The sequence below is a fragment of the Silene latifolia genome, chromosome 10, assembly GCF_048544455.1.
Source record: "Silene latifolia isolate original U9 population chromosome 10, ASM4854445v1, whole genome shotgun sequence".
Classification (NCBI taxonomy): Eukaryota; Viridiplantae; Streptophyta; class Magnoliopsida; order Caryophyllales; family Caryophyllaceae; genus Silene; species Silene latifolia.
In genome coordinates this window covers 116,648,070-116,668,662 of record NC_133535.1, presented here as the reverse complement: position 1 = coordinate 116,668,662, position 20,593 = coordinate 116,648,070, and the positions used below count along the sequence as shown (strand labels likewise).

The 20,593-nt window shown below is 38.4% G+C and overlaps 1 non-coding gene across 1 annotated transcript; it reads left to right on the top strand.

The window, feature by feature from the left end:
* The first annotated feature begins 1,011 nt into the window (after positions 1 to 1,011).
* Positions 1,012 to 1,118, top strand: LOC141610184 (small nucleolar RNA R71). The gene has a single exon (XR_012528079.1). It is a non-coding gene; the product is annotated as a small nucleolar RNA R71 (small nucleolar RNA).
* Positions 1,119 to 20,593: the final 19,475 nt, after the last annotated feature.

Here is a 20,593-nt window from a genome sequence, read left to right as displayed (position 1 = left end):
ACCTTGTCTTCATTTTTCTTTGAAATTTCTTCTTTTGATGATTCTCCATCCTTGGAGTTTTGCACAATTTCTTCCTTATCACTAGCTTCCACAACTTCATCCTCAACTTGCTTCCTCGGGGCTTCATACCTTGTACCACTTCTCAATTGAATGGCACTAACCGTTTCATGTCTTGGGGGATTACTTTGAGGTGGTAATTGCCCCTTTTGTCTTTATGAGCTTGAAGATGCTAGTGGAGTCAATTGGGTTTCCAACATTTTGGTGTGAGCTAGAAAGTTGTTGATGGTGGTTTCGTTTGCTTGACTATCTTTTTGCATTGGAGTGAAAAATTATTGTTGATTTTTTTGCATTTGGAGGACCGCTTTTTGAACATCAAAACCTTGGTCATTTTGTTGATTGTATGGATTTTGATTTTGGTACCCTTGGTTTTGGTTGTAAAAGGGTCTTTGATTTTGGTTTCTCATGGGAGGTGGGGTGTATGTTGTTTGAGGGTTTTGAACATTTTGGCTTTTGTATGAGAGATTTGGATGGAATTTGGTGTTTTCATTGTAATAGATGGAATAAGGGGTACCACTCTTGTATGCTTGGAAAGCATTCACTTGTTCATTTGTTCCCCTACATTCACTTTGGTCATGTCCCAAAGTTCCACAATTCTCACATATCCCACTTGGGATTGATGAAGATGCCGTCATGGCATTAACATGATGCTTTGGTGATTTTGAGGCTTCTTCAAGTCTAGCCATAGCTTTTTCAAACTTCAAATTGATTGTGTCAATGTGAGCACTAAGTTGAGCACCCAATTGAGTAACGGAGTCCACTTCATGCTTTCCTCCTCTAGTAGCCTTGCGAGGTCTACTATATTGTGAGTTATGGACCGCCATTTCCTCAATTTTGTTCCAAGTTTGATTGTCATCAACTTCGGTGAACATTCCATTTGATCCCATGTTGAGAATGTTCCTTGAATCTTCATATAGACCTTTCCAAAATTGTTGTACTAAGAACCACTCGCTAAGTCCATGATGAGGACATGAGCGACAAATTCCTTTGAACCGCTCCCAAGCTTCATACAAAGATTCTTCATCCTTTTGCTTAAAACCCGTAATTTGTGCTCTTAGCATGTTAGTCTTTTCCGGTGGGTAGAACTTTTTGTAGAAAGCAAGAGCCAACTTCTTCCAAGAATCAATTCCGAGAGTGGCCTTATCAAGGCCCTTCGACCATTGTTTCGTGGTGCCAATTAGAGAGAAAGGAAATAAGACCCATCGAATTTGGTCTTGAGTTACACCGGTTTGAGAAATCGCATCACAATAGTCACAAAAGGTTTCCATATAAGAATGAGGGTCTTCATTAGGCATCCCCCCAAATTGGCTCCTTTCGACTAATTGGATAAAGGCGGATTTAGCAATGAAATTTCCGGTCAAATGTTGTGGTGTGGGAGTACCATTGGGTAGGTTCTCCTCGGTGGGTACGGAATGTGATGAAAACTTAGGCATTGTGGGTTGATTTTGTGTGGTATTTTGTGTTGGGTTCTCCTCACCTTCTCTTGCAAAAGGGTTGATGAACTCAATATTTGGTTGAATATCTACAACCTCACTAATACCTCTCAAATTCCTCCTAGCAAGTCTTCTATTGCTTGTCAAAGTTCTTTCAATTTCACGATCAAAAGGTAACAAATCACATTGTGACCTTCTAGACATGCAAAATATCAAACAACTCGAAAACAATTAGAACAAACCTTGAGGAGTTTTAGTTCCCCAAGGCAAAGAAAGACACAGCTAATAACAATATTAGAAAATCTAAATCAAGATAACACCGTCCCCGGCAACGGCGCCATTTTTGGTCGGACTCGGAGCTATATTCTATTTTTCGGAACAATTGTCGTTGGAAGCACCTAGACCAAAACACAATTTATAACTTCACAAACAACTCTAGAATTAGTAAAGAGGCAAGTAAAGGTCGGATCCCAAGGGACGGGAATTGAGATGAGATTTCTATTGAGATTAGTGGTGTCTTAGGGGTGTCACAATTTGGGTTGATGTAGAAGGTCACTAAACTAAATAGCAAGGAAAATAAATAAGCAAGATGAATTAAAAGGGTTGTAAACAATTGATAAAAAGCACTAGGGTGTCATGGGGTCATAGGGGATTCATGGGAATTGATCATACAAACATGTTCTCAAATTATAAGAAAGCAATTATTGTTGTGATGGATTGAGCTGGGTTATATCTTACAATCCTAGGAAAGTTTGGGTCCCGGAGCCGAATCGATTAGATTGTACAACACCTACAAGTCGACTTAGTCTTCTCTACTCAACAACATGCATGGTCTAATGAGACTCGAGTTGGTTTATGTCTTACAAGTCTCATTGAAAAGATAGGTGATGGGTAAAAAATGCAAGGATTCATAGGCTCGCATTTCATCAAACATAACATGTGCGTGAGTTGAGATCAAAATAAGCAAGCAAATAAACTATGAAAGCATATTAATTTAAGCATGAATCATTCCCCATGTTGGTTTCCCCTAATTACCCATTAACCCTAGCTAGGTGACTACTCACTCATTATCATGTTGATCATGCTAGCAAGGTTGTCAATCATAGCAACAAAGTAAAACATGATGAATAAATGAAAATAATTAACAATAATTAAAAAGGGATTAAGAGAATTATACCTACTAATGATTCCAATAATAAAGCAAAGAATAAAAGAAGTACTTGATGCTTGATTGAGAGGTTGTCAATCTCCCAATAATAACCCAAATAATCTTCAATTACCCAAAATAAAGGATGAACAAAAGAGAGATTAAAGAAATAAAACTTGTATTAAAACTTGATTAATTGTTGATTACAAAACTAAAGAGAGATTTGATTGATATTAACTACTCTAAGGATTGATAAGAAGAACATGCTCTTCTAATTAGACTAATGGGGTATTTATAGTAGAAATTAGGTGGATGCATTAGGGTTAACTAAGGGCTAAACTAGTAATTACACTTTTGAGATTTGAGCAGGGAAACGCCGGTATTTTTCGAAGGATGGGCATCTTTCATTGAGGCTTGAAGAAACGAAATCTTGCTGTCTTGGAATCCGTGCGTCTTAGGCACGGGACGACCGGATTCAACAGTTTCTGCCCGGGCGTCTTCAAGGGAATCCGGGCGTCTTCGGTCTTCTTTGCCCGGCGTCTTTGGGAGAAGACGGCCGGATTGTGGAGGTGGAGGACAGGCGTCTTCCAGTCAATCCGCACGGATTGCTGGACAGCTTCACTTCTTTCTTCTTTTCTTCCTTTCCTTCATAAAATCCTTGGGGATTTCCTCGGGGATGCAAGGATCCTTCCTCATCATTGCCCAACTACTATAATATGTACAAAGGCCTTCTAATCTTGTCTCTCCTTGATGCTTGGTCATTGAATTCAATAAATTTAGTCTCATTTTGCCATGAAAATGCAAGGTTTGCACTCCTTTCCTACCAAGGACACAAAACCTCAAAGAATATGCAAAACAAAGAACTAAAGACAATAAATGACCCAAATATGCACTAAAAAGCATGGGACAAGGCTAGTTCGGAGACTAAATATGCGCTAATTATGGTCACATCACAAAGATTAAAGATTGTGAAATATTTATAAAATATGGAATAGAAATATCCGGAACATTCCAGAACATTCTGACTCGGGATTTAACGGTTATCAGAAAATGAAGACGGTTTTAGGCCCGGACTCCAAATGTACTCTAATTACTGTCAAAACGACCGTATCGGCACGTAGATGACAACTAAGAGGTAGACATTAGTATTTGAGCAATCACTTGACGATAAACTTACAAACTGTCATAAATCGTTCCGCGTAACAAACATGCGGCCCAATCATCACCGGGTGGTTTGCGGGAGGTGCAGAAATGAGGTATCTACAGATTGCACCCAAAATAAGTCCCTTAAAATAATATACAAATTAACTAGATTAGTGTATTATGAAAACCTTAAATAGATTCTAATATTATCTCTATTACTACACTAGTAATCTAATGTTTATGATAACATTAGATGAACAAATTAATATTTTCTAAAAGCTTGTTTTAAAGAGTAGTGGGAAAGGAAGGATAAGAATGATATGAAATTTAATAAGAGTGAAAATGAGAACAAAAATCCTCTCATTAAAAGAGAATTGACCGGGTGGTGTAAGGCGTCATGCCAATGCATGGCTTCCTCTTTTTCTTTTTCTCTTCTCCAAAAATGTAGATGTGTAAGGCTAGTATAGTATAGGTATGATTAGGTCTATTTTATCACATAAAATAAATCATCCACTAACTCCTTCCACCCTCCAATTTTCGGTCCATATGTAAAATGGACTTCCATTTTATTTTGTAAATTTGTCACTTGTCACACAATATGTCACATGTAGCATGTAACAAGTTATTAATTAATTTAATGCATATTTATCAAATAAATATCATTATATACATTATTTAGATTACATATAACAAATTGTCAAGTGATTCTTGATCACATAAATAAAATGGGTCATATAATTATAATTCACAACATATTGTAATTATAATTAACCATTCATTCTTATCTCAATTGTTTCGTAAACAATAATCAATTTTAGTAATAAAATCTTTTAATTACTAAAATAAATCTGATTTAATCAAATTATAATAAGATATAAATATTATCACTCACAAATGAATTGTTCAAATTTAAGGAATTGATTAACTTGTATCGACAATTAATCAACTTTTCTATTAAGGGAATTGTCCTATAGGTGTGACCTTAAGGGATCAACTGATCACCACCGTCAAATAACAGTAATGTCAAACTCTAGTTAGCCAATCATTATTGATTAATGTTGATCAGTCGACTATATAAATGAATCATCACTTACGTATTCTTATTTTGAGATTTAAACATGTGATCGCACTATTGTTGAGGACACAGACTCCAACAATCTCCCACTTGTCCGAGACAAGTGTGCGTCACCAATTCTCTTGTCCTATTACAATCTCCCACTCAATCACTACAAAAAATAATGCGGAAAACTGACGGTACATGTGACGGAATTTGAAGTCCGTCAGATATCTAAAACTATTGACGGTATTGTGACGGAAAATCCGTCAGAAGTGAGTTACTGACGGAATATCCGTCACATTACGTCAGACAATACTGGTGCGTTAAAAATCCAAAGGCGCCATTAGGTTTTGACGGAAAAGCCGTCAGTAATTACTAAACTCCTGACGGATAATCCGTCACATTGCTCCAAAAATAAGAACATCGGACGGAATTTTCGTCACATGTGTTCCTCAATTATTAGCCTAACAGGCAATAATTTGAAATAAGCATGTGACGGATATTCCGTCAGGATATCCTCAAACCTGACGGAATTTCCATCAGGAATGTCAAACAGTGTTTGACTCTCCTGACGGAAATTCCGTTAGAATCTTCCAAAAACACGGATTCCTGACGGAATTTCCGTCAGGATGTTTATTAATACCGCGACAGCCTCTTTCATATCGTCAGTTGTTCTTTCTCCCCCAAATCGATTTTTTCCCTAAAACCTCCCCAAATCCGACACCACCACACACCACCACCACCCTCTCCTTCCGCCGACCACCACCACCACTCCAGGTTTGTCATTTATCTCTTGTTTTTCCTTTTCCTTTTACTTTTTCCTCTTCTTGTCTTTATTTATTGTATTTGTATAGATTAACACCGCCGCCGTCCACCACTGCCGGTCACCGCCGCCGCCGCCGGTCCATCCACCCTCCACCTTCTTTCTCATCCTTCCTTTTTACTTATTAGTAAAATTAATTAGGTATTTATAATCTCTTTTTAATTAATTTTTTTGTTAATTAGTTTAATTATCTTCATTAGTATAGTTGGTGTTGATGCATGTTGAATTCGGATAGAAGCCATTTTGTTGTAAGTTTTTGTGAATTGTTAAATTTTGTGTAGTAGTTAGTAGTAGCTTAATTAGTTTAATTAGTAATAGTTAGTAGTAGTTTTGTAAAGTGTTAAATTTTGTGTAATGTTAATGTTTTTAAAATGATAATTTGAATTAATGTTAATTAGATTAGATATTTAAAACGAGAAATTAGTCATGTTACTTAGTTTTTGTTAATTGACATTATTAAGTAAGTAGTCATTGTTGTATGTTTTGTTTTTAATATTATTGAAATTAATGTTCACATTGACTTAGTACCCGTTCAAAAATTACTCATTAGGAGTAATTTTTGAATAGTCCCCGTTTTGGGACTGTCTTTGTACGTTTCAAGTCACTTAGGTAGTAAACATGTATTTGTGATTTGTTAATGAGGAAAGAGCTCCGTGACAATTCCTTTAATGTTCTCTGAATGCATATGTGGAGTAATTATTTATTCTACATTGTGTATTTGGAGAACTAAGGGGAATTGCTGCCGAATTTTTTTCTCATTAATAAATCACAAGTGTGTGTTTGCTAGTGACTTGAAACGTACATTGATTGGTTTAGGTTGGAGTGATAAGGACCCAATTAAAAAAAAAAGACTACTTGTTGATAATAGTTATTTGTTGGTGATAATGTTTATTGAGTATTATTTTTGGTTGTTATTGTTTTTTTATGACATATATACAAACAAATTGAATTGTAGATATATATAAACATGAAAAGATTAGAATGACAATGGATGTATGAAAGATTAGACGAAAAAAAGAAACCGAAGCGTGAATTTGCAAAGGGGGTGAAAGAGTTTATTAACTTCGTGGAACAAAGTAGTATGTATAAGAATTTTTGTGAAATAAGATGTCCGTGTAAGAAATGCAACAACAGAGCTTTTAAAGGGAAAAAAGTAGTTGAAGATCATCTTTGGTCGAATGGTTTTGCAGATAATTACTATGTATGGACGTATCACGGTGATGAAATGCCTACCGAAGGAAGTTCAAGTAGTATCGTAGTTAGTGAAAATCCTTACCGTGAGCTCGTGGAAAATGCATTACGTGATAATGTTGAACAAATATTGGAGGAGCAACTGAATCCCGACGACCTTAGCGACGAAGAAGTGCGTTATGAAACCCCAAACCCCCAAGTTTCTTCCTTCTATAAAATGCTAGAAAAAGCCGAACAACCAGTGTATGAGGGAAGTAATATGAGTTTGTTGCAAGCGGCAGATAGGTTGGTAACACTCAAATGTGAGAATAACATATCTTTTAGATGCGCGAATGGGTTTGTGTCGTTCGTAGGTGACATTATTCCAAAGAATAATGACGTGGCGCGCAATTTTAATGAGATTAAGAATGTGCTTAAGGGACTCCAACTACCTCACCAGAAGATTGATGCATGTCCTACTGGATGCATGCTTTTTTGGCATTCCCAAATGATGGAGAAGCGTGGAAACATTTTGATAGAGAGCATCCAGAATTTGCAAGTGAGCCTCGTAATGTTCAGCTTGGTTTGTGTACAAATGGATTTAATCCTTATGGGCAATTTGGGAGGAATTACTCATGTTGGCCTGTGATTGTCACTCCATACAACTTACCTCCTTGGTTAAGTATGAAGCGACAATTTATGTTCTTATCTCTGCTCGTTCCAGGTCCTAAGAACCCTAAGACAAATTTGGATGTGTACCTGCAACCGTTGATTAAAGAGTTGAAAGAACTTTGGGAAACCGGCGTGTACACTTACGATGTTTCTAAGAAACAAAATTTCCAATTAAAGGCTGCATTAATGTGGACGATCAATGATTTCCCGGCATATGGCATGCTTTTCGGTTGGTCCACAAGTGGGTACCGTGCTTGTCCTTATTGTCAAGAAAAAGAACATAGATCTTTTTTACTTAAAAATAGCAAAAAGGTTTGTTGGTTCGATTGTCACCGTGAGTTCTTAAGACCTGATCATCCTTTCCGCAACAATTGTAAGCATTTTCTAAAGAACATAAAAACTGAGAATCGCATAGCCGCGTCGAAATTAACAGGTGATGAAGTGTGGGATTCCGTTAAGGATTTGCCAAAAATAGTTGATGCTACTGATCAAGAATTGAAAAGATTGAAAGACAAGAATGAAGGTTGGTGGAAACAAAGCATACTTTGGGAACTTCCTTACTGGAAAACGTTGTTAATTCGACACAACCTAGACGTTATGCACATTGAGAAAAACTTCTTCGAACAACTTATCAATACGATGATGGATGTACCAGGTAAAACTAAATTTGGCCCTAAGGAAAAACTAGACTTTAATGAACTTTGTTATAAACGGCCAATATCATCTAGGTTTGTTTTAGAAACTGCGGAGAAAAAGGCTCTATGTGAATGGGTTGCTAAATTGAAATTCCCGGATGGTCATGCTTCAGATTTGAGTCGGTGTGTTGACCATAAAAATAAGTTGTTGCATTCTATGAAAAGTCATGACTGTTATGTCTTTATGAACGGCTACTCCCTGTTGCCTTGAGAGAGTTGCTCCCAACTAATTCTTGGAATGCAATAACTGAGATCAGCCAATTTTTTATAGACCTGTGTACTTCTACGATTAGAGTTGATTCTATGGAACGTCTAGAGAATAACATTGCGGATATAATATGCAAGTTAGAGAAGATATTTCCCCCATCTTTCTTCAATTCCATGGAGCATTTGCCAATTCACTTACCTTATGAACCGAAGGTTGGAGGACCTGTTCAGTATCGATGGATGTATCCATTTGATAGATTTCTTAATCGTATAAAAAGAAATATTGGCAACAAAGCTCGGGTGGAGGGTTCCATATGCAATTCTTTTTTGTTAGAGGAAATTGCAAATTTCTGTTCCCTATATTTTGAAAGTCACATTGACACAAAAGCGAAAGATTTAGATGTTGGTGTGACTTCCGATGACGACATAGATTCAATGAAATTACTCAAGTTAGTCAATGCTGACATGGGTACTACAACTGGGAAATGTATTCAGAGGCACTTGAGTCAGAAAGAGTATGGAGATTCTCATTTTTATGTGCTACGGAATTGTGGTAAATTGTTAGAGCCTTATGAAAAGTAAGTTATTATTTCGTCATTACTCAATACATTTTTAATTATCAAATAAGATCAAAATTGTAGGTAATACATAATTAAAACATTTTCCTGCTATATATAGGGAATTTGAGACACATATCAAACTCACATTTCCTGATGTCATGTCCTCTGATGATGTTTGGAGCAAACATGACAAAAGTTATCCGAAATGGTTCCGAAATGAAGTAAGTAATAGAAACATGTGAAGTCCGTCGATAAAGAGTATAACCCTAAGCCCGATTGGCAAAAGGAGGTCACGAGGCGGATTACCAAGCTTATTAATGGACTCAAGTATCTAAAGAACAAACCCGATTGGGTACCGCTCTCTTGGTGGGTGAATCTGAAGGAAAGAGAAGAAAAAGACCCTGAATTTGCCAAAAGTTATAAGACAAATAAGGCAAATAGAATGTCGGGTGCTAAGGACGGGAAAGCACTAGGCACTCATACTCTAGGCCGTAAGAGTTGCTCCGATGCTTTCAAGGAATTGGTAAGTATTATACTCCCTCCAAATTTATTATTTTTCACAAATTGGTTACAAGTATTTATTGCCGAATATAATCAATTTACGTTTTTATGCTACTTTCAGGGTGAGTCAGCCACACCATACAAGTTGTTTACAAAGACCAAGAAAAACAAGAAGGGGGAGTGGGTTAATCCTCGAGCCGCTAAGACCGACGTAAGTTAATATTTATTGTATTTCTCTAATTGATAATGTTAATAGTTATTATATTTTACTCATTTTTAAATATAACATCATTTTTTCCTTATTTGTTTTTCTTTTAGGCCATTTATCAATAAGAGATGAGTCGACCAACGCCCCCCGGAGAGGCTCCAGACGAGTACCGTTCGTTCTACAAAGCGGTCGATGGTTTTAACAATCGTGGAAGATTTTTCGGGAACGGTGATGTAGCGGCCGAACAATGGTATGAACGTCCGTGTAACAAAGGTACTCGTCGATCATTCTCTTACACTCCTACCAGTATACTCAATTTGCCACCCAACTAAACAATGAGCGAGCCGCACGACAAAGTCTTGAGGAAACAGTCCGTCTCCAAGCTCAGGAAATGGCAGAAATAAAACAAGTAATGGCTCAGATGCGCGCATCTCAACCCCCTCCCTCGAGCTCCGGTTTCGCCCGCCCTTTCCGTAGAGAAGACAATGAGGATGGCGGGCATGGCTTTGGTAGTGACTTTATTGAGCCTCTAGGTAATTATTAGTACCGTCGTCTATGTTCTTATGTTGGTAGTTTAGTTAAGGCTACCTTAGGACACTTATGATTATGGATTTTAGTAGTTTAGTTGGTATGTAAAAGACATTATTTTATGAGACATGTAAAAATTTGACCTTTAGCTTTTATGTAATAACTTCGGTCTTCCAATCGTGTTTGGTTTTCTTTCGATGCTTTCGTTGTCTACTCTTGATTCCCGCTCATGCGGTCGACATGATAATGGATTCCCGCTTGGCGGTCGACGGTTGTATTTGGTTTTTGCAGGTTTGGTGCGTAAAAACAATGCAAAATCCGCATTGTGGCTGGGCAGCAAGCTGCTGTTTTCAGCTACTGCCCAGATATGTCCTGACGGAAAAACCGTCAGTAGTGAGGCGTATTTGACGAAAATACCGTCACATAATTCAACATTTTGTTGACCAAACTGACCGAAAAACCGTCAGGATATGGCCATTACTGACGGAATTTCCGTCAATTAAGTCAACATTTTGTTGACCAAATTGACGGAAATTCCGTCAGGAATAGCCCTATCCTGACGGTTTTTACGTCAGTTTGGTCAACAAAATGTTGACTTGCTACGTCACCCCTAAATGTTCTATTTTGACGGAATAACCGTCAGTAGGGTACCTTCTGACGGAAAAGCCGTCAGAATCTTGTTTTCTGTGACCATTTGTAGTGACGCTTAATTCCTGACGGAAAAACCGTCAGGAATGGCTATTACTGACGGAAAAGGGGCTGTTCTGACGGTTTTTTTCCGTCAGTTTTCCGTGTTTATTTTGTAGTGAATGCAAGGTGTCTTGCAGGTCGTAATTGCATTTGATCATATCTTGAGTGGTTTCCTCAATCTGGAGAGTAACTGTCTGACCGAAATTATCTACTGTAGATACCTTCCGAGCGTGGCCACGCATTTTCGGTTCACTTCTCCTCGAGTGGCCCTGAGATTTTAAACAACCCTGACAAGGGGGTGGACAATTCCTATCGCACTATTCCCTGCGTTTAGCCACAGTTCATGATGACCCAAAATATACTCATTTGACTTTAGTTACGACAGTTGTAGAATATAAATCAAAGCCATTCAGAAATGTGTGCCAACTTGGGCGAGTAGTCTCTAGTCAAAAGAATTGACTCATAAGAATACTATAGCAGCTCTTGCCACAACCAGGCTTTATGAATTTCTAGAACTCTATAAGCGGTCACTGCCCGACAGAGTGTCTCATATAGTCTGTCTATGTGATCGACTAGTCATCCCATATGACCCTATAGCACTTGAACTTGCATCCAATCGCATCACACTCTAGTCACTTTGAGACGTCACCTCCTATAAGTAACCAGGGGCGAATACTATGTCAATCCATTTCACTTCAATGGGGTTCAATATTGTCTCAACAACCCATTTGAATAAAACAAAGTAATGAATGAGTTTAAAGAAACTCAAACGATAAATATGATTATCATATATGAATAGTCAATACACTATTACTACTTCATATCTTATAATCTATAGTGTACCTCTTACACTAGTTAAAATGCAATAAAAGCTTGGCAAGTGGATATACCATGTATCCATACATTCCAACTTTATGAATTGCTATTTCCATCTATTCAATGTTATTTCTAATGACATGAATTTATCTAAGTACATGTCTAGTCTTCTAACTAGACTTGAGCTCTTATACTTGAAAGATGCTCTCACTGTTATCATATAACTTGTGATAAAGTCTTTGGTAGAGGGGTTTACTCTCATTCCCTACGTTGACCATCTTAACACAATTTACTTAGATTTTGTGTGTAGAATTTGCAATGGTCGAAACTAAAACATTTCTCTAGTCTCTTACTCCTAATTCAATAATATCGGCCTAGGATTTTGATAAATCCTTATAGGTTTGGAAACTAGAGTTTGTGTAACCCTTCAACACACAACTCAGTATATCATCAAAACATAAGAACGAATCCTCGTTTCTGCTCAAGAATCTCAAAGGATGTTCTTTAAGGCTTTCAAAACACCATCATTCGAATTAACTTGTTATTGACTTATTATGCTCCAAGCATATGATTCATCATGGCATGGGCATGTAATGGCATTCATGATCGTTCTAATGGCGGAAACATTAGTAATCTATTTCATGTGATCAACAACTTGTTAGGTTCAGTGAATGACAATGACTCTATCATAGTAATTCCACTTTCACCAATATAAACAACCTACTCAACCTTGTTGATGTTAAAGATATGAAAGAACTTATCAGCATAAGGCTCTCGACTCTATGCCAATATTCTTTCAAATTTAACACATAGATTCAAAAATCTAGAATATATCGCACCTAGTGTCCCAATCACTCTTTCACAGAGGATAGCATTGGTACATTATTCTCAATAAGTAATATGTTATCAACATATAAGACATGGGAAAATAATTTAGGCTCCCACTTAACTTCATGTATCACATGAATGAAAAGTATAATACTTTGATGCTTGCTTAAGTCCATTCTAGGATTGCTTAAGTAAGGTTTGCATAATATGTTAGGATTCTTAGAAGATCCTTATCTCAGGTTTTGTGTTCCAGACACATCCTTCACTAAATTCCCATTTTAGAAAAGCAAATTTTTAATATCATTTGCCCTTCTTTATCAAAATGAAATGGGGCAATTCCTAACATGATTTATCTTGATTAACATCTTCATGTCAATATATGCTTTTAGGTACTCCAAAGCTTTATTTTCTTTAAAGGGACCATCGCCTTAAAGTAAATCTACTCTTGAGTTAAAATTTTGGATTGTAATGCTATGGCTTGTATGCAACAATGTCGATTTGGGACTACTTGCAATTGATCATTCAATAGGTCATAATACCATTACTTTCGAAATGTAACATATTAACAATAAAACATGTCTAGTTTACTCCCACTCTATCTTAATAGATTATAGTTCCATTACTTTCAGAAAGTAACATATTAACTATAAGACATGTTTCTGACAATTTACTCCCACTCTATCTCTTAGAAACACATCTATCTTCTTAAGAGATAGCTCTGTGAGTTACAAACATATATGGTGAAGTAATAGAAGTTTGTCTAGACTGACGTGTTAGCTCATAAAAAGACCAGCTCTATTATGGCAGCTTGATTCCTGTAATAAGCGAATCTAATCCATGTCATTTGTTAAATATACTTGCTATTTTAGGTATCTCCAGGTTGACCTTTCGAAACTAACGTGTCCGTTTTGGATTGCTAATTCCCAAAAAGTGAGTTCGAAAACTCAATCCGACTCATATGGAAAGGTCTTATGTCCTCCCATAACTCGCATGGACTCTTATAAGTAGTGAAGCCAATTTGTTTATAAAATTTCCCCTCTTAGAGTTCAATTAACTCCATTTTTACTTTTCAATCATTCTTTCTTATATCAAATAAAATGTGATGTTAAGTCATAAAAGCATAAGTGAGAATCTAATTCTTGGCTTATGAACTAATTACAATGATCTCATCATTGTAATTCTTTTATGTAAGTTTAAGTCAACATAATTTATGTTTTGATATGAAAGGTGTATAATGACAAGTGTTAGAAAGAAAATTTCCATAAACCGAGTGACTTGGGTTGCAAACCAAGCCACTAAAATTCAAATACAACTTCTAGTTCTTGAAAATAAAAAGAAATTAACTAATTTCCATGTCCAGCTAGGAAATTAAAAGAGTTCTAAAACAACAAGTTCAAAATACAACAATAAAACGAATACTATTAATATAAAGGCCAAGCTTCCATAGGTCTTCTACTATGGGCGGCTACTCTAGCTTCCCTTGAAGAACCTCCTTAGGCTTGCTTGTCTTTGCCTTTGTCTTCGCTCGGATGCCCTTAAAAACAAGTAAAAAAGGGTAAGAATCACAACTTGTATCCAAATACCAAAATTGAGATTGAAATTCAAAACATAAATGATAGGGAGAATATTATTTATTACCTACTGAAATAATCTTTCCAGCTTTGATATCTCCAAGATACTTTGAGCAATTCCTCTTCCAATGTCCTATGCCATTACAATAATGGCATTTGTCTTCGGAAGTAGCACCCTTTTTAGAATAGGCTTCAACTTGAACGGCTGCCTTATGCTGAATTAAATGTGGATTATTCTCCTTAATTGACTGTAATAATTGCCAATATTCCTCCCTTAATTACTGCATTTACTGCAAGATCTTTCCATTCAATGCTGCGCATATAATCCTTTTATAATACGCATTTATGGTCTAATATCGTCCTGATATTTTGACCGTTGTCCTCTCCATGGCTTGGCGCCTATCTTCATGTGTCCTGATAGCCTGACATCCTGACAGCCTGGTAGTCAGGTTTAGATGAGATACTGATCAGGGAGGTCTTCGGATTTCCAGGCCTAACAATTGCCCCTTATCTCTTTATTTTTAATGTGTCAGAACGGAAATGAGGAGATAACCTTGATCCTGGAAAAATTACCCAATGGTTAAGTTATGCCTAGTCAGTTCCTGTAACGGCTATTTTACTGCAATTTCTGATGCGTGTAGGCTTTACTGCAACTTCCTTAATGATTATCCATCTCTTTTGCGGTTGAAACCCTAATTTACTCCACTATAAATACCCGCTTGCTTCATTGAGTTTCATCAAAGTAATCTTTCTTATTCTTCTCTTAATAATCTTTCTCTCTAGTTTCCTTAATTCGCAGTTCTTCAATCTTCAATCAATCTTCATAATTCTTTCAACAATGGCCGCAAAAAAGAAGTCCACCAGGGCAGTGACTCCTGCAACCCCTCCTTCCCAGATCCCAGAGGGAACTTCTTCTGAAAATTTGCCTACTTCTTCTGTTGCTCAACCTTCCATGATCAGCAAACCGAGTGATTCTCCATTGGAGATGATCTCAATTTTTCATGGTGACTTTCAATTCAAGCCTACGAAGGCTTTGAAGGATGATCAGTCTCATGCAAATCGTTTGAAGCCTGAGTTTGAGAAGGTGCTGAAGGATAAGGGGATCATCCCTGCTAATGCTGAAGTCTGGATCCCTGAGAATTCTCCTATCAGGGCGGGCTTGGCTTATCCTGGTTGGTTCTGCATTCATGACAGGGCTTTCAGGGCAGGTTGTAAGCTTCCTTTTTCTCCTCTTATGGTTGAGGTTATTAAGGAGATTAGCGTTCCATCTTATCAGCTCATGCCTATGGTGTGGAATGTTGTGTGTTCCATTGATTATCTCTGTAAAAAGCACAATATCTCGTTTTCTCTTGATGATCTGAAGGCTTGTTATGCTGTCAAAACCAATAGTCCTGGCCGTATAAGTTTTAAGGTCAGGGCTTCTACTACTCCTCTTTTGAGCAATCTGGATAGCGGCCATGATAAGGGGTGGGCTGCTGGGTACATATTTGTCAGGACCAATTCTGTGAGTCTTGACCTGGCGTATTTAAATTACGAAGCTTGTGTTGCTGGTGAGTTTCTTTCTTTCGTCCTGCATGTTTTACATGTTAGTAGAAATGAAATTGATATTGAATTATACCTTTTATGCACGCAGTTGATGACTGGGTTACTGAAACTGAGTATCCTACTGCCAATATTTCTGCTTTCCTCGCTATTCCTACTTTGGAGAGGTCTTGTCCTCTCTGTTGTGGGGTTGGCCATCTTCCTCGTTGCTTGAAGGCTGATGGTGCTGCCAAGGTGGCTAAACCTTCTAGGGCTGTTAGTGCCACTACCTCAGGCAGTAAGTCTATCTTAATTTATCTCTTCTTTTTGCTTTGGCTTCCTAATAATGTTTGGTTTGTATTGCTAATATAGTGTTTTGTGTTGTAGCCACCAGGTCATCTACTCGTCTTGCCAGTTTCGGTATGGCTGACCTTTCAGCCAGGCTGGCTAAGATCAAGGAGGAAGGTTCCCAGGGAAGCGGAGATGCTGAACCTGTTATAGATTTGACTGAACAGTCTGATGCTCCCAAGGTCACTGCTATACCTGCTGAGATAAATTCAGCAGCCCAAAAAAGGAAAATTGAAGATGTTGACATTTCTGCCCCGGTCAGGGAAGTGAAAGCCAGGGTGGACAATATGGAGGCTGCTAGGGTGCAGATTAGGGATTACGCTGCTTCTAGATCAGATGTCATGCTCACCCTTGACCCTGTTGAGACTGCTACTCACGTGGTTGCTTCAATGGATCATTCAGTCAGCCTCTTGGCAGGTGCCTTGGCTGCTGTAAGGGAGGTAGGCTGGAATAATTTTTATGTGTGTTTTTTTTGGGTAGTTTTTATTATTGGGGTATATTTTTAATACTCTTCTTTCTGTTTTTGGTCAGGGTGCTGCGACCTGCCTCCATAACGCCTATCAGGCTACTTTTTTGGTAGCCAGGATTGATCTGATGAGATCAGATTATGATAGGCTGAAGTCTGAGCTGGATTTTGCACGAGCTGACCTGGCTGCTAAAGCTGCTGACTTGGTGAGGGTGCAAGCTGAGAGAGATGCTGCCAAGGCTGAGGCAAATTCAAGCAAGCGACTTTTGCAGAAAGCTTTGGACAGAAATGAGGAGCTCACCCAGGAGAGGGATGATCTGAAGTTCAAGCAAGATGATGCTTCCCTCTATTTCTATATTAAGGGAAGAAATTTCTTTGCTATGTCGAGCACTGTCGAGGCCAGGGCGAAGTGGAACCCTGAAGCTGAGATGGCTTTTGCTGCTTCAAAGTATCCTGACCTTCATAACATGGGAAATGAACAGGTGGTCGATTCTACAGGGGAGCATCATGTTGATGCTGATCCGGCTAAGAGTGGGAGTGCTGGTACTGTTTCTAAGGAGAAGTAGTAATTTGATTTAGTTGGTATTTGGCCCATCCTAGGGGGATGTCCCTGGACGAACAATTTTTCTTTTTTCTGTCTTTATCCAGGGCAGGGAGACTATCCCTGGCCTTTATGAATATTTTGGTGCCTTTGCCCAAGGGGTAAGGGCTTTATTAATGTAGGCATGGTGGCCTTTTTTGGCTGATTTTGCTTTTGATTTGCTTAGGTCTGTGAGTTTCATCCCGTTGGGCCTGTTTAGACATCCTGCACATCATTTTTGTTTTATCTTATTCGTGTTTATGAATGTTTTACGAAATTCTTATTCGTGTTTATGAATGTTTATAAAACATTCATAAAGGCCAGGGATAGTCTTCGAGCTATAAATAGCCTTGAGGGCCTATCAGGATGAAACATGTGCAAAATATAGGACGCGTGTAGACGTGTTTGAGGGTAGAGTTGCGGTGACATATCAGAGAATGGTGGGCTTGCCGTGAAAGGATAGTAGGGCACCTAACCACTTTACTCAGAGGATAGGCGGTTGAACCTTAACCGTATAACTATAGGTCGCGTTTAGACATGCGGTAGGGAAGCTCCCTTGAGGGTAAGGGTCATACCAAAGCGTTAAAAGGAGTCCCTTTGAAAGCATGCCGGAAGGCGAGGACACTGTACAAGTGCCAAATCCAGCTTTTTCTAGTCAGAAAGCACAACTGAGGAAGTTTCGGCGTGACGGGAAAGCCCAGGTAAAGGTCCAACCGGCTTAAAATGACACTTCGTCTGTTCTTCTCGCTTTTTGAGGCTAGAAGGGCTCCTCGCCCCTTTTTTAGAGGGGAGTACTAAAAATATCTTAAATGAGCTTTCCAGCTCCTCGTTAAGCTGGAAAGCTCATTTAAGATATTTTTAGTACTCCCCTCTAAAAAAGGGGCGAGGAGCCCTTCTAGCCTCAAAAAGCGGGAAGAACAGACGAAGAACCGCCTATCCTCGGAGACTATTCCTGGCCTTTATGAATGTTTTACGGAATTCTTATTCGTGTTTTTGGACACAACGGACTCAGCTGCCCAGTCTTTCCCAACCGCGGCTTATTCAAAACAACATGGGTTTTCTCAGTTAACGCACTCCGTGAAGCCAATCTCTTCTTCAACGAGCATAAACTTTATGAAAAGAGTGTGTGAAGGAAGGCCAACGACATGTCATGTCCCAACCGGGATAGTCCTCGGATAGTCAGTCTAGCTGCTGCACAAGAAATGAAGGTTTGAAAAAACAAAAAATCTTTTAAAAAAAAAAGAAGCCTCACTAACTGGTTCTTATCTACCTGCTATACTAGAATGTCTTTACCGTAACATTGCTTCTTCAAGTGATTCTAACTGGCAGCTTCCCGCATTACCACTAGCAGCAGGATCAAGAGCAGGGTCACTAGGTCCCACAGAGGGTGCAGAAATAGACTTAAATACATTACTTATTGTATTATTATACTATATTGTTACACGGAGAACATTTCCTAAGTCCGAGTTAGATTATAAGCTACAATATTCCCTTGTTGCTTACCGTGTCTCGCACTAGATGTTTACTCACTCGACGAGTGCATGGACGTGAGAGTAACCGGTGTTGTAATGTCTTTACCTCCTAAGACAGTTAAGGAAGCCCTTTACCCAGTCGAATACTTATAAGAATAAACGGCAGTGGACCTACTAATCTATAAAGGGAAGGCGCTGAAGTTCCTAAAGTCGAATAAGCAGCTTATGATGTTTAGTTAAGAAGCAGTTGGTGGTAGACCCATAATGTATAAGTAGAAGCAGGTAATTGAACTACATTATATAAGATATTACTTGTTTTCACATAAATAGTTGAGCTAAACTGCTCCCTTGTATTAATAAGTCTGGTGTAGAAAGCAGATGAAGCGCCCGTTTACGTGGACGAAACCCCTTTTATAGTGAGCCCCCTAGGGCAGTTCCTTTATTCTTGTACTTTAAGTAACTGTTGCATGGATGCGATAGGAAGGAGCGGGTGGAGCCCCTTAATGAGTAGAGGGAATCAACTTCAAGGGTAGCTAGAGAAGACCTTTCCGTGTATGAACATAGGAAATGAAGCTCTTTATGTATCGCACTATTCCCTGCGTTTAGCCACAGTTCATGATGAACCGAAAATTTTGTGCCAACTTGGGGGTGGACAATTCCTATCGCACTATTCCCTGCGTTTAGCCACAGTTCATGATGACCCAAAATATACTCATTTTAGAAAAACCGGCCTGTCAGGAGGGCTTATGTCCCCCTGCCTAGCTGGAGGGCTTGGTATTCGGCCTGTCGGGAGGGCATTTAGACTAAGTATTTGGGAGAGAACACCCTTGCACCTGTCTTGCTGGGTCTAGCCGATTGTAATCCGTGGCAGTAAACCTAGTCAGGTCGGGCCATTATTTCATAAGCCCCTTGTCAGGGTTGTTTAAAATCTCAGGGCCACTCGAGGAGAACTGAACCGAAAATGCGTGGCCACGCTCGAAAGGTATCTACGATAGATAATTCCGGCCTGTCAGGAGGGCTTATGTCCCCCTGCCTAGCTGGAGGGCTTGGTATTCGGCCTGTCAGGAGGGCATTTAGACTAAGTATTTGGGAGAGAACACCCTTGCACATGTCTTGCTGCGTCCAGCCGATTGTAATCCGTGGCAGTAAATCTAGTCAGGTCAGGCAATTATTTCATGCCTGATTGGTCCTAACATTTACTGTATCTGGTGGTGGTTACCAACTCGTCAGGCACAGACAAGTGCAAAATTTTGTTTCAGAAATATATAGTGGAGTAGCCCTCAATCCTGAATATTTATGCATATAATCATTTATCATGTATAATTGTTAAGGTTTCAAGAAGCAAACAAGTATGTTAGTTGAATATATAGATATGAGTTGCATACAAAGCTTGTAAAACATGTAGTTCATCAGGTAGCACGTCAGGTTGAGTAGTGATTGAATTTATACCTGATTGTAGCCTGATCTGATCCTTACATATGGAATAATTTTAAATGGGTTACATTCCAGGATCTGGGAATCATTTCTCCTTCTAGTGTTTGGAGCCTGTACGCTCCTTGTCCAACAATTGAGTCAATTAGGTAAGGGCCTTCCCATGTGGGGGCTAGCTTGCCTGCTGATTTTTCTTTTTTATTTGGAAAAACTTTTCGTAAAACGAGGTCTCCTTCTTTGAAGACTCTGATTTTGACGTTTTTGTTGTAAGTCCTCGCAACTGCTTGTTGATATGATGCCTGAAGGAAATGTAGATCTTTATACATACTAACATACTCATATATGTCTAAATTAATTTGTCATAAAATTAAATGCGGATTTTATGCATGCAAACAATATGAAAAATAGAGGAGAAATCATGTTCTTACATTGGTGATTTCGGTTTTATTGGGCACAAAAGAAATCTCCTTTTCTTTTGTTCTTGAGCTTTCCTAAGATGGAAGAACAAGATCCAAGTGTAGGATCTCTCCTTAGGATTAATACCCAAAGCTTTCTCTTAATTCAAATTAATATTATAAGTACTAGTATAATATTAATCTAGTAGAAAATTGAACCAAAATATTTATAAAACACTTAAATATTTCGGTTTATAGAGAGAAGAAGAGGAGG